The 14,340-nt window shown below is 37.2% G+C and overlaps 1 protein-coding gene and 1 long non-coding RNA gene across 2 annotated transcripts in view; one reads left to right on the top strand and one right to left on the bottom strand.

The window, feature by feature from the left end:
* epoa (erythropoietin a) overlaps positions 1–14,340 on the top strand; it is a 28,862-nt gene that overhangs the window by 3,130 nt on the left and 11,392 nt on the right. The window lies entirely within an intron of this gene.
* Positions 14–14,325, bottom strand: LOC118600050. The gene is made up of 3 exons (XR_004949624.1): positions 14,093–14,325; positions 1,521–1,618; positions 14–112 (listed from the first exon to the last, which is right to left on the bottom strand). It is a non-coding gene; the product is annotated as an uncharacterized LOC118600050 (long non-coding RNA).

The raw sequence follows: 14,340 nt of genomic DNA, 5'->3' as shown, positions 1-14,340 counted from the left end.
GATGCATCTTTACGGGTTCTGCGGGGCCCGTGGAGGGTCGTAGAGAGGAGTGGTCACATTGTATGTGGTGCACAGGTGTGTCTTGGAGTTCCCTTGAGGCTGGTATGGCCACCTTAAAAACAGAACACATGATTGTCATGTGTGGTACATTATCGAGAAGGATAATGTATGGGTGAGGCTATCCTATGTTCTAGTGGTGTTCTAGAACATAGGTGTTCTAGTCCCTTACTGACCGCGCACAGGGTGTGCAGGTTGTGGCTAAAGCTTTAGCTCATTTCAGGCCTTCCGCTGGGTTTAACCAATGTTGACGGTAAGCTAGCTCATGATTTGGTAACAGGAGAGAAGCTCGAAGCCGACAGGACCGTTGGACCACTACACACTTTGGAGCGCTCCCATTGGACGGGCCGACTGTCAGTCAACCACTGAAGAGCTGCTTCGTGGTTCCAGATGGTAAGCAACCTTTACATCGTAGTTCAGACCGTATCTGAGAACTGGATTGAGCCGCCATATTTACGGAATACGGGTGGAACAAAGGACGATGACCAGTGATTAGAGTTAAGGCTGGGCTTGTTCAAGTGACCACTTCCAATGAAGAAGTCTTTGTAATCGCGTTTTGGGCCTCCGAAACGTAGCATAAATTATGAAGTTAGTTTTGGGGCTAAACGGACAAATGACCACACCAGTTAACCAATCAGAGACTTAGATTTGGTTGGGACGTCTAAAATTTGTGATATAACTACGGAGCATCTGAACTTGACAGATATCCCAGAATCTGTTGCTAGAACACCCACAGTAGAACAGGATGGTCTAGACGTAGAGACGGTGATGGATCGTGAGTCTCGCTGCTTTTACTCCATGGAATCAGGATCATGATAACATCTCCTGTGACTTTCAGCAGGTTCTTCCATCTGGACCGAGGAGGCCGTTTGTCACGTGGGTCTGAAAGCAAGCGGACCAGGTTTTTCCAGAGAGAAGAACCACAATGGAACCGAAAATATCCCATCAGCAGCATGAGCACTAGAATAAACACTTGGAGAAGAATGGGATGTATGTGTTTGTGCTGCAGTTGTGTTTCAGGCAGGAAAAGCGACAGAGCAGAGGGGAATCCTGCTTTTTTTTGGTTCTGCGCACATAAATGAAGAGATTTATTTAATCTGGATTATCGTTTTTCAAACTGAGCATGAGGCTGCTGCCTGAGCTTCATTTCTGTGAATGGATGAGTAACGTTTTGATTACATAATGTGTGCTTGTGAGTCAGGTTTCTTTCAATATTTGTTTAGAATCTGAAAGATTAAAGCAGATTGTTGCTCTGGACGTGTGGCCTTTCGTCCCGTCTCTGTGCGGGTTTGACTAACGCGCAAACACGCCTCAAAGGAAGCTGAGGAACATCAACACCTCATGTGCAGAAACAAGAGTCTCTGTGTGGAGTAAACGATTCTGATGACTGAATCTTTCTACTTTTTAAACAATTCTTTAGACTGGATCAGAGATGAAGTTTGACTCTGAAATGTCCACTTTACCTTTTAGATTCTTCCTACGTTTCAGACCGGCATCTCTTTGGTCCAGAAAAAATTTCTTTCTTTCTTCTGTAGACTTTCTTCAGACTCCCGATGGACATCTGAGGGAAGAAAAACAATATTCTATCGATAAATGTCCTCTGACCCGGATAACTCCAATGAGTCGAAATGTTTTTTCTTTATGGAGGAGTTTACAACAGAAAATTATACATTTTATTTTTAAAATGTAGACTATTTCTTGGTAAATTCTTGTTGTATCGATTGAATGAAGAACTGACATGTTGTTCTACCAGTGACAACGTATTCTATGGGATCCTTTTCGATTCCATCATATTATTTTATAATTTATTCTATTCTAAACTTTCCTAACCTATTCTAATCTTTTTTTAATCTATTTTCTATTCTTTTTTAATAAATATTTTTCTTCTGTATTTTATTTTTCTGTCCTATTTTAGACTTTTCTATTCTTTTATTTTATTTTCTAATCTATTTTGCCATTTTCTATTTTTTCTTTTCATCTTTATCTTCCCTATTCAATTATTTCCTATTCTATTGTTTTCTATTCAATCTCATTTTTCTACTCTTTTCTATTATAACCTAATTTTCTTTTCTATTCCATTGTGTCCTTTGCTTTTCTATCATGTTATTTTCTATTTATAATACCCTTTATCTATTCTGTTTGTTTCCATTTTACCCTATTCTTTATTGTAATATGTTTCCCCCTTTTTCATTCTATTCTATTCCATTCAAACAAGCCAAAAGTCCTTCATGTTCTAATATTGAAGGACTCCTCCAGTTCTTCTTCATTCTTCATCTCTCCTCCTCTGTTCTTTCTGTTTAGTAGAACTCATCTACTATTAATCTGCAGCCAAGGATCCAAAAACATGTCGGACTCCGCCCCTCGCCTAAGGGCTTTGACCAGCTCAGTCCTACAAAATAAAAGCCTCTAATGAAGAGTCATTTCTGTGTTTTAATGTATTTTTTAATCAAAAGTCTCATGTTCTTGAGGTCTTGTTCTCACATCTCACATTTTGAAAAAGAGTTTTGGAGAGTCCCAAATCTTCAACAGAAAAGAAGATTTTCCTAAACTTCTGTCAAATAAACGACCAGTTTCTGTGAATTCTAGACTTCAAGTTTTCTCTATTGAATCATTTTTGCACAAACATTGATTTTCAATTGCTGTCATATTGAGCTTTTCTCAAATGTGCGTTTGAGATGGTAGATTTGATGCTAATAAAACCTAAATATTTAGGGTTGCTCTCATGAGGATTTTAAAAAAAGTTCAATTTAGAGTTAATTGGTTTGAAAACATGAAACATTAAAGTGTGAAAATATTAATAAAAATGAATAAATCAGCAAATAAGCAAGAACCTTTTCCATGATCAGGATGTCTGCAGTAACGTCAGGTTAAGTTTCTTCTGTTCTCGTTAAGTTTTTAAATAAAGATCTGTAAGGGCTTGTAACCCTGAAGTAATGTTTTACGAAAAGATGTTTAAGGTTTAAGTGGTGACAATTAGACCAGTTCAGTTTTCTTTAAATAAGCAGAAAAAAACACTGAATAAAAAATGTTTTATCAACATAATTGTGAACGAATTCCCTTTACATAAAGAAAAGTGAATAAAGTGAAGAGGTTAACAGCCAGTAGGGCAGCCAAAAGAGGCGGCAGATTATGAGGAGGAAGTAACAAAGTGTTGATGGGGCGTGTTCGATAAGAGGTGTGAGGCTGAGCGCGGCGTGGACAGAAAAAGACGGCGTGAGAGGTTTGTTGGCACGTGGGAGAAGGCCGCACGTGCAGACGAACAAGTACGAAGGGATCCCTTTTTTATACCATTTAATTGTGTTTCATTAAAATAATGAAATCTAGATAAATGTACTTTCTTTAATCAAAAAAAATAATGGCAACAAGTCCTCAAATTTCAAATACAATCCTTTTTAAACTGCATTTTTTCTCTGATTCATAATTATTTGAATAAAGAAATACTCATAAATTCCACTTTAAGCTTAATTTTCTTAACATATGTCCTCCATCGTCAGAAAAATTCAACAGTGACACAATTTTTCATCCATCCTGCATCAAGATGTGTCACTATCAGCTGGTCGTGTCGCATGTTTTCATTGCCATGAATGTCATGATGTTTTAGAGTCAAATGTGATTCCATCTGTCTGAAACTAAAACTCAATCATGCAGCGACACCAGAAGCATAAATCCACATCAGAACAAAAGAGTCAAAGATTCAGAATTTTGTGAAACACCACAAACCACAATGAGAGTATTGCAGACTCTGACAGTAGTCCCTTGCTATATTCACCGATCTCCATCTTGCTGTTTTGCGGATTTTATTTTATATTCGCGAAACATTTTATTTTTTTTTCCCCAAGTGTTCTGCATCCTGATTGGCTGTAGAGCAGTGAATCTCTTCTGTACCATGTCTCCTGTACAGAATGCGTTCAGTTTGCAAAATCAAAATAAGTTTTTAAATCGCGAGTAGACGTTTGTCTTCATTCTATTATATTGGACATATTTTCTATGAATGTTTGAATATTGAGGGTTTAAACTAGAGAGTTTGTCTGACTTAGGTTTATTAAATTAGTTTTACAGCCTTAAAACACGTAGAATACCAGTGAAACATAAAGCTGACTTCTAAGATTTCATCTATCGTGGGTTACTTTTACATGTCTACAGCGATAAACGAGGGACCATTGTATAAATGTTTATGGTACATAAATGTTACTAACGTAATAACATAAACTCTAATAACATAAAGGGTTACCACCTTTATATTACAGTATTACCAATTTAAAGTTTGACTAGCGTAAAATTTGGCTAACATAGAGAGTTACCAACTTTACATTACTAACTGTTGCTAACATAAAGTGTTATCAACGTTTTACTGTTATCAATTTAAAGTTTGACTAAAGTTTTTTTTTTAATGTAGAGTTTTCAACTTTAAACAACTAAGTTTTGCTAACGCTACTAATCTAACGTGTTATATATAAAGGTTTAATACCAAAAATGTTACAAATGTTACATTAATAAGTGTTACTAATGTAATGAGTTATTTATGTAGTGTTACCAACGTCAATTGGTATGTATGTTAGGTGTTTATAACAATAAGTAATACAAACGTTATATTACGTTAAAGTGTTGCTAACGTAACGTGTCACTTTCGTAAAGTGTTACCAACTTTCTATTACAGTGTTACCATTTTTAAGTTTGACTAGCGTAAAGATGACTAAAGTGTTACCAACTTTAAATAACTGCGTTTTGCTAATATGAAGAGTTACAAACAAAACATGTTACATATGTAGTGTTAAGAAAAAAATGTTACCAATGTTACATTACTAAGTGTTGTTTTATGTAGTGTTACTGGCGTCAAGTGTTCATGTAAAGTGCTTATAACAATAAGTGTTACAAATGTCACATTACATTACAATGTTGCTAACGTAACATGTTACTATTGTGAAGTGTTGCAAGCATAAAGTGTTCCCAGTGTTAGCAACTCAAAGTTGGAGTGACGTAATGTATGAAGTTTGACTAATGTAAAGTTTGACTAATGTAAAGTTTGACTAATGTAAAGTCTGACTAATGTAAAGTTTGACTAATGTAAAGTTTGACTAATGTAAAGTCGGACTAATGTAAAGTTTGACTAATGTAAAGTTTGACTAATGTAAAGTCTGACTAATGTAAAGTCTGACTAATGTAAAGTTTGACGAATGTAAAGTTTGACTAATGTAAAGTCTGACTAATGTAAAGTTTGACTAAGGTAAAGAGTTACCAACTTACATTACTATGAGTTTCTCATGTAAAGTGTTAGTCATGTAACGTGTTACCAACTTTACATTAAAAAGTGTTACTAACTTAGGAAATATTAAAAATAAAACTGTTACCAATGTTACATTTTCAAGTGTTGTATGTTCAATTAGTTATGTTACAACTGTAAAGAGTTACTAATTTAAAGTGTTACTAGCATGACCAACTTTCCATTGTTACTAATTAAAGTTTTGCTAACAAGATGTATTACTAAAGTAAAGTGTTACCAGTTTTACATTACTAAGTTTTACCAAGGTTACGTGAAACTAACATAGTGTTGCATATTGACACACAGATGCTTTTCTATTCAGAACAATAATCAGATTTACGTTAATTGCATAAAAAATGTATGAATTACGGCAATTCAAAAACCGCTGAAGCTGGATTGTTAAAGGGTTACAGACAGAGTGGTTGTCACTCTGGTTGTCTGCAGCCACCTCAATCTAATTCCTGTTTTAGAAAAATGGATGTTGAGATGCGCGGTGGTGCAGTGGTTAGCAGTCTTGCCTAACAGTGAGATGGTCCTGGTTCAAATCCCAGCTGGGACCTTTCTGTTTGGAGTTTGCATGTATGTGTGGGTTTTGTCTGGTATCCTCCCACAATCCAAAGTCTCTACATTGCCCCGAGGAGTGCACGGGAGTGTGTGACTCTGCAACAGACCGGTGACCTGATCTGGGTGAAACCTGCCTTCATTTAACTGTAGCTGTGTTGGCTCCAGCAACCCTGTGACCCCAAAAGTGATTTAGCAGGTTCTGAAGACGGATGAAGTAAAATATTCTCTAGAAACACAGAGAAAATATTCCTATTATTTTCTAGAAATCCAAGTTTTTGATCAAATTTACACAAATTCCACCAATTAGTCAAAACAAGAATATGCAATCTATGGTTGACAAACCGAGTTTCGGAAAGTGTTTCCCTTTCCATCCCTTTACTTCTGATAACAGCCACATTGTTGTGCTGTTTACTATCCAGGGATTCCATGAAGGTATTTTTAAAGGTCAGTGGTTGTCATTTCGTCTCGCTTCTCGTACGCGCTGACAATAAGTTGAATGGGACCATGAGATTCACATCAACAATAGCTTCCCACTTTGTCGGTGGCTACTGTCTGAGCTCTTGTCTTGGCTCCTGTGTCGCTTTCATTCGGTCCCCTCATTCTTTTATGTCAGCTTCCTGTCTTGTGTCGCGCCAGAGGAGGAGACCTATCTGGCCGAGAGCCCAAAAAACCTGGATGAGAAAGCTAGACGTATAAACAAGAGTCATGGATGTGCACTTTCACTGCCTCTGATGCAGGATAGAGCCCACCCAACGCGTTGTTGTTCCAACCTGGTGGTCTTTGTTAATTAACGGAGTGCATGAGGGTTCATCCCTGACTCCCATGATTCCCAGATTGGGTCGCTGCGTCCCATTCCACACCAGGAGCCACTGTGGCTGGACACCCCTGCCCCCGCACATCCCTCACCTCCCACCCCAATCCTCTGCTGTGGTCGTGGAGCATGGCTCGCAGCACGTACCTTGTCTCTTTTCCCTCTCTCTCATGTTGGCTCAGACATAAGCAAACAGTGCTTTAAGCAAACAGTGCAACAAAGCCGCCAACAGAGTCTTCAGGTTTGCATTGCAAAGTTCCATGAAAGCTCCCTCAGCCTGATCTTAAGGCTCCACATCCTCTTCTCACTTCTGTAGGTTTGTGGTTAAGAGTAAATCCTTAAAGCGGATATCTGTTATGGACTTACAAAACTCCCACGTGATGCAACTTGAGCTAAATTTGGTTTATCAGTTTCCAAATATACACTTGAGGAATGCCGCACGTTCCACTCGACGTTGCAATGCTGGCGTCTAGTAATAAATAATGCAAACATGCCTAAACTTCCTGGCAGATGGAGAAACGTGTGGTGGAGCCTCCTCTCCTGTGTGTCACAGGGAGGACTTCCAGGAAACTTCAATATATTTCCTTCCCTTTGGTTCCAAAGGGCCAGTCGGCGGTCAGAATGAGAACATGCAATATTTGCATTCCTATATGCTCTGCAGAGATGAATACATTCAGACTGAGTGGATTAAATAGGACAGATTTAATTAGGAATTTGTCTAAAAGATCAGTTTTGATGGTTATAGTGATTTACTAGAAAAAGTACAAAAAGAATATACAAATATACCTCATTTAAGTTGATTGTGTTCCATTAGACAGCAGTTTTTATCCAAGAAGCTTTGAGATTTCTGATTTAACCATTTAACACTGGAGCTCTCACAGTCAAGTAAAATAATACAATCTGTAAAGTACTATAATTCTTGACAAAATAATTGAAAAAAAATTGTAATAAAAGTAAACTTTGAGCAAATTTACAGCACTTTATTAATTAAAATAATACTGTAGTAAAGTGTAACTTCACTTTAGTAAAATGTACCTTAAACTTAGTAAAATGTCATATATGTAATGTGTTACATTACTAACTTTACATTTGTTACTAAAGTATAACTAACGCAAAGTGTAACTAAGGTAAACTGTACTAACATATTTGTTTACCAACTTTACATTAGTAAGAGTTACTAATGTAAAATGTTACTAACAAAAATGGTGCAAAAATAATGTGTTACTAACTTTACAGTATTACTAGTAATAAATTGTAAAGTGCTACTACCTTAAAGTGTACTATACTAACAGAGTTTTACCAACTTTACATTACTATTTAGTATAAATGTAAAACATTACTAACATACTTTAGTAAATTTAGTTTACTTTAGTAGCTTTACATTTATTAAAGTAACTATAAAGCTACTTTAGTAACTTTACATTAGGAGTTACTAATGTAAAGTTTTACTGACGTAAAGTGTACAAAAGAAAAGTACAATATTAATGTAAACTTATTTTTGTAAATTTACATTAATATTGAACTTTACATTACTAAGTGTTACCAATGTAAATTGTACTAACGTAATGTTGGCATTTTTACACTATTAAGTGTTACTAATGTAAAGTGTTTACATTATTTACGTTGAAAACGGTTGTAGAATTCTCCTCACTTTAGAAATAACGAATATATTTCTTCAGCCAGAGAGCCACTATTGCGAGGTAAAAGAGCCACATGTGGCTCCGGAGTGTCAGGTTGCAGAGTCCGGGTAGAGAGCTTTTTGAGTAATTTTGTAAGCTTTTTGAAAAATGTTATTTATATTTGGAATTAGATACAATTCACACAAAAAATTTTTAAAAAATTCCGACTTCCGAATTCTGAATGTTCTGAATTCTGTATGTTCATTGAAGCCCAATTTATCTTTCACCAGATAAAAATACCAGAAAATAGCAACATTTTAAAACTTTAGAGTAAAAGCTAAATTTAAACCCCTTAATGCCTGACTATCTTCAATTATATAAAACCTATTCTTTAAATGTTTTATTGTTGTAAATTGATGCTGAATTAAACTGAGTCCTGGATTATATGGTGCATTATAAATTAGTGGCATGAAGGGGTTAAATTTCTGACAAACTGGGTTTGACAAAATAAAAGCTCAGGAAACATCACTGGTCTAATTGCGATCAAGTGACAAAAATATTTCTTGAAAAGTCAATTTTCTCCGTTTGAAACTTTGTTTGTGGGGGGGGGTATCTGCAAGGCACGTCTGCAGTTTCCGATAACAATATAGATCAATGCCAAATTTGACAAAGTATGTTTATCACAACTCCCTCAGTGAAAACAAATGACTTTGATAGTGGCAGAAGTCTGGTTTTTATCCGTCTCTATCAGTAACATTCTACATTATCCTAGAGTCAGGGTCTACTGGGATGCATCCATTTCTGAGACACCCTGATGGAACGATTATCGTCCCTTTCAGCTAACAGTTTGATGTGTCCAGTTATGTTTTGTGTGTTGATAAAGCTGTCATCGTTATCTATTTTTCAAAAGCGGTTGAAAACAAATAAAACTGAAAAAGCAAACCCGCATGTCGCCGCATGTCAGAGATTAGTTTATATTAACGCTTTCATTCCAAACAAGACCGTACTTTCACAAGTAGCAATCTGATTAAACATTTGTCGGTTTTGTCATGGAAATTGTACAACCACATTTGTAAAAGAGAAGGGTGCTTGTAACTGGTAAGAACATTTTTGTCTGGTGTTAACACCATGGCCCAAAGGCGTGTACAAGAACTTTTGTTTAGCATGTTCTTGAATGCGCTGGTTCAAATCCCAGCTGGAACCTTCCTGTGCAGAATTTGCATGTTCTACTCGAGTCCCTTTCTCCAGGGATTCCAGCTTCCTCCCACAGTCTAAAAACATGCTTCATAAACTAATTGATGACTCTAAAGTGTCCCTAACTTCAGTCTTGTCCCTGGTGTGCTTTGGCAGCTACTTGGTCTTGGTCATGGTGGCGAGGATTCAGTTTGACTGTTTAAGGGTGTGTACAGGTGTCTTTTTTGCTGGTAAACAGTTCAAACAGATTAATTCCAGTCTTGTTCAGGTATTAAGTCTTGTCCCTCGGTGTGTTTTGACAGCTATTTGGTCTTGGCCATGGTGTCGTGGTTGTAGTTTGACTGTTTATGGGTGTAGACAGGTGTCTTTATGCAGGTAACAAGTTCAAATAGACTAATTCCAGTCTTGTTAAGGTATTCAGTGTGTGCTTTGACAGCTCTTTGGGCCTGGTCATGGTGGTGAGGTTTCAGTTCGACTGTTTAAGGGTGTGTACATGTGTCTTTAAGCAGCTAACCAGTTCAAACAGATTAACTCCAGTCTCATTCAAGTATTCAGTCTTTTCCCCGGTGTGCTTTGACAGCTATTTGGGCCGGGTCATGGTGGCGAGGTTTCAGTTCGACTGTTTAAGGGTGTATACATGTGTCTTTATGCAGGTAACCAGTTCAAATAAATTCCTTCCAGTATTGTTCAGGTATTCAGTCTTGTCCCCTGGTGTGCTTTGACAGCTATTTGGTCTTGGTCATGGTGGCGAGGTTTCAGTTTGACTGTTTAAGGTTGTGTACAGGTGTTTTTACACAGGTAACTAGTTTAAACAGATTCATTCCAGTCTTGTTCAGGTATTAAGTCTTGTCCCCCGGTGGGCTTCGACAGCTGTTTGGTCTTGGTGAAGAATTTTCAGTTTGACTGTTTAAGGGTGTGTACAGGTGTCTTTATACAAATAACCATTTTAAACAGGCGACATTGATAAATGTAAGAAGTGGAAAATAGAAGACGTAACAGATCTATGAGGAACTGAATTCTTGATTATTTGTTGGGTAAATGTCCAAAAATGTGTCGTTGATCACTAACGTAAACTATATCAACTGCCTTCAAGATATAACTCTGCACTTAACATCCTCATAAGTGCAGTCTTAGTAATGTTGTGCTTTATAATCTGACATAAAAATTGTTGATGCTAAAAAAAAAGATACAAGTCATTCGGCTGCATCTTTTTAGGTTTCACTTTACAAGAAAAGGGTTCTCCAGATTTTGGGATACGGTAACATGAAGTGTTTAGTAATGAAAAGTAGAGCACGTGTATGCTGTGAGGAACTCCCTCCAGACTGTTAGCTGCAGAGCAGTCTTGTGAGGACATTTAGTTGCCTTAAGAACTCCATGACACAACCATGTGATGACTGTTCTTGGATTCTTGGAAAATTTTGGCCTTTTCACGGGAAATAGAGCAAATTTAAGAGTCTCACTGAACTTTTGAGGAAGCTGACGAGCACACACCAATGTGCTGAGTGGACCGCTGAACGGTCATTAAGCTGCATTTATATGATCCAGGAAACAAAAACAAATCAAACAATTAACTAAAGAAGAAAATCACAACACTTTTACGCACAAGATCCCAAAGGTAGGCTGCTATTATTGTTCTTTTACTTAAAGCTGATTTGTGTCTACTTTCTGTGATAAATGTGTCCATAGATAAAATTCTAATCTCTGAGATTATACAAATCTGGATTAAAACTCGGGCTGCATATGAGGAAAATGTGTGATATATGATATTAGTGATCAGTTCCAATGACGATATGACTTACGATACACAAACAAATAGCAAAACAACAAATACATAATTTACAGTTTTATTTTAATATGAATCAACTTAATTTATACTCCAAAATACCAGCATTAATATGAAAGCAGGCATCTAGCATAAAAGGAGTCCATCCAATTTGGTCAAACGTTTAACAGTCTCTATTTGATTTGTTTAATACTTAAAGTGCCAAGGAGATTGTTTTAGTACCCATATAGTGGGTTAACCTGCAAGTTTTTGGGTTGTCCAGGCCTGTGAGGGGTCATAGAGAGGAGCGACCGGGTTTCAGGGGCAGGTGTGTCTTGCAGTTCTCTCGTACGAACACCTCAAGGGACGCCATGAAAATAGAAGAGGCTTTGTCGTGAGTGTGGTAATTGCATCTGTGTGGATAATGGAAGTTTCTTGCTTTTATTACATATGGGTGATACTGTCGTCTGGTGGTCTTACGCCACACTTAGTAAGGAGTGAGTGTTAGAACCTTACGTCTGGTTTACAGTGGACGGAGGCCCCTTCTATTCTGTGCTCTTGTTAAACTATGGTGTGGTTCACAAGAAGCGCGGAGCGCCGCGGTTTTCCATGAAAGGTTCACGTCGTGCAGCGAATTGTTTCGCCGTCTGGTCTATTTTGTGCGTGAGCCATGAGCGATCCAATGTCAATTCTGGCAAGAATTTACATGAAATTATATGAGAAAATCCGGTTTATTTTCAAAATATAACTAAATTTTTTTTTTTAACTCAAGCTGGTTTCCGCAAGATCTTGTTGTTTTGGTTCAGTAAGAGCTGCTCAAAGGGGCTCAGTGTGCAGTGCTGCCAAATAGCGGTCACAGGTTTAGCAGGAAAGCAAAAGTAAGATGCTAAAAGACGCTCATAAGTAATTAACAAAATATCGTCTTGTCAACATTTTAAATCGATACAATTACTGCCAAATAAAATATTACGATTTATCACCAAATCAAGTTTTCCCTACACCCCTACCAACTACTTGCTTCTTCTTAGCAGAAACAAGGTATAATATTTTTAGGTTCTTAACTTACCAACGATGACAAAAATAAATAAAAAAACAGCCCTGGCAGAAGTTTCTGTCGAGCGCTGCAAAGCTGATGCTGCTGCCCCGCTTTGCAGCGCTTCCGCGTCCAATGTGAACCTAGCATTGCTGACCGCACGCAGAGGCTGCTTAACGTTGGTAACACGTTTGTAACAATTTCAATGCAAAGTTGTCACACCTAATGTTTGTAACACCGTACATTTGTAACAATTTGTAAAATGAACTCAGTAAACTGTTTGTTACACCATACATTTGTAACAATTTGTAACATAAAATATGTAACACCATACACATGTAACAATTTGTGATGTGAAGTTGGTAACACCTTGTTTGTAACACCATACATTTGTAACAATTTGTAACATAAAATATGTAACACCATACACATGTAACAATTTGTGATGTGAAGTTGGTAACACTTTGTTTGTAACACCTTACATTTGTAACAATTTGAAGCACAAGGTCAGTAACAGGACTCTTGTAACCATAGTTAGTCAGTAACATTTTACACTTGTAACACCACACATATGTAACAATTTGTGACTTGAAGTTGGAAACACTTTGTTTCGTAACACCATCAATTTGTTACACGTAATGTAAAGTCGCTAACATTTTGCATTTGTAACACCATAGAGTTGTAACACATTGTAACGTAAAGTGGGTAACAATTTGCACTTGTAACACCTTACATTTGTAACAATTTGTAACATAAAGTATGTAACACTGTACATTTGTAACACATTGTAACGTAAAGTTGGTAACACTTTGCATTTGTAAGACCGTACATTTGTAACAACTTGTAACATAAAGTTGGTAACACTTTGCATTTGTAACACCTTACATTTGTAACAACTTGTAATATGAAGTTAGTAACACTTTGTATTTGTAACACCTTTCATTTGTAACAATTTGTAACATAAAGTATGTAACACTGTACATTTGTAACACATTGTAACGTAAAGCTGATAACACTTTGCATTTGTAACACCTTACATTTGTAACAATTTGTAACATAGCCAGTTACATTTGACACTTGTAACCTCATACATATGTAACATTTTCTGACTTGATGTTGGCAAAACCATAAATTGGTAACACGTAATGTAAAGTTGGTAACATTTTGTGGTTGTTACACCATACATTGATAACACATTGTAACGTAAGGTTGGTACCACTTTGCTTTGTAACACTATAGACTTGCAACACATTTATACTACTTTGTAACGCAAAGTTGAAAACACTTTAAGACAAACATTTGTAAAACATTTTAAGTAAAAACACCAAAAACACAGTATTTTCTGAGTGGATCTTAAAAAAACGTTTCCTGTCTCTCCTAGCTCAAGTGGACAGTGTGATAAATTGAATCATTTCAAGAAATGTTCAGGTGCTGACTGCCACAGAAACTCAATTTTTACTTTTGGCCACAATAATTGAGCCGTATAATAATAATGTCTAGTGAATAGATCTATATGTGGGTGTATTTGTGTTAAACCGCGTCATTGTGGAAGCCCCACTGCTGTGATGAGGCCACCTCAGAACTGTCAGACAATGATAGGGAAGTGACTGGCCCTCAATGGGGACATGATTCAGATTTTTAAGGTTATAACCTCCTATTTGGACAACCATGAAAGAGAAAACCAAAAAGGAGGGAAGAGGAGGAGGAGTAGTTTCTACTGTCATCAAAACAATGCTACTTTATTTTCAAAGTCATCAATTAAAAAAACGCATCAGTTTGTAGAAACACCTACCGGATAAGTGCACAAAAGAGCTCGGTTTGGAATTAATGGCAGATAGACGCCGCGATTGGGCAAAGCGCGCGGAGCCTGTGAGGGGCAGGCGGACGCCGCCATGGAATTTCCCCGTGAGTGAGTTCAGGGCACGGCCTCGCGCTCTCTGCCTCCACTTTCAGCTTCACGCAGGGGGGGCCGCATGGGGGGACGTCAAAAGGTGCGTGCACGCTCACGCCGTGACGAGGGGGAGGTAAATAAAAAAGGTT

Source organism: Oryzias melastigma, linkage group LG18 (assembly GCF_002922805.2).
Source record: "Oryzias melastigma strain HK-1 linkage group LG18, ASM292280v2, whole genome shotgun sequence".
Taxonomy (NCBI): Eukaryota; Metazoa; Chordata; class Actinopteri; order Beloniformes; family Adrianichthyidae; genus Oryzias; species Oryzias melastigma.
The sequence above is the reverse complement of the archived record's forward strand: the minus strand, read 5'-3'. Positions and strand labels throughout refer to the sequence as shown.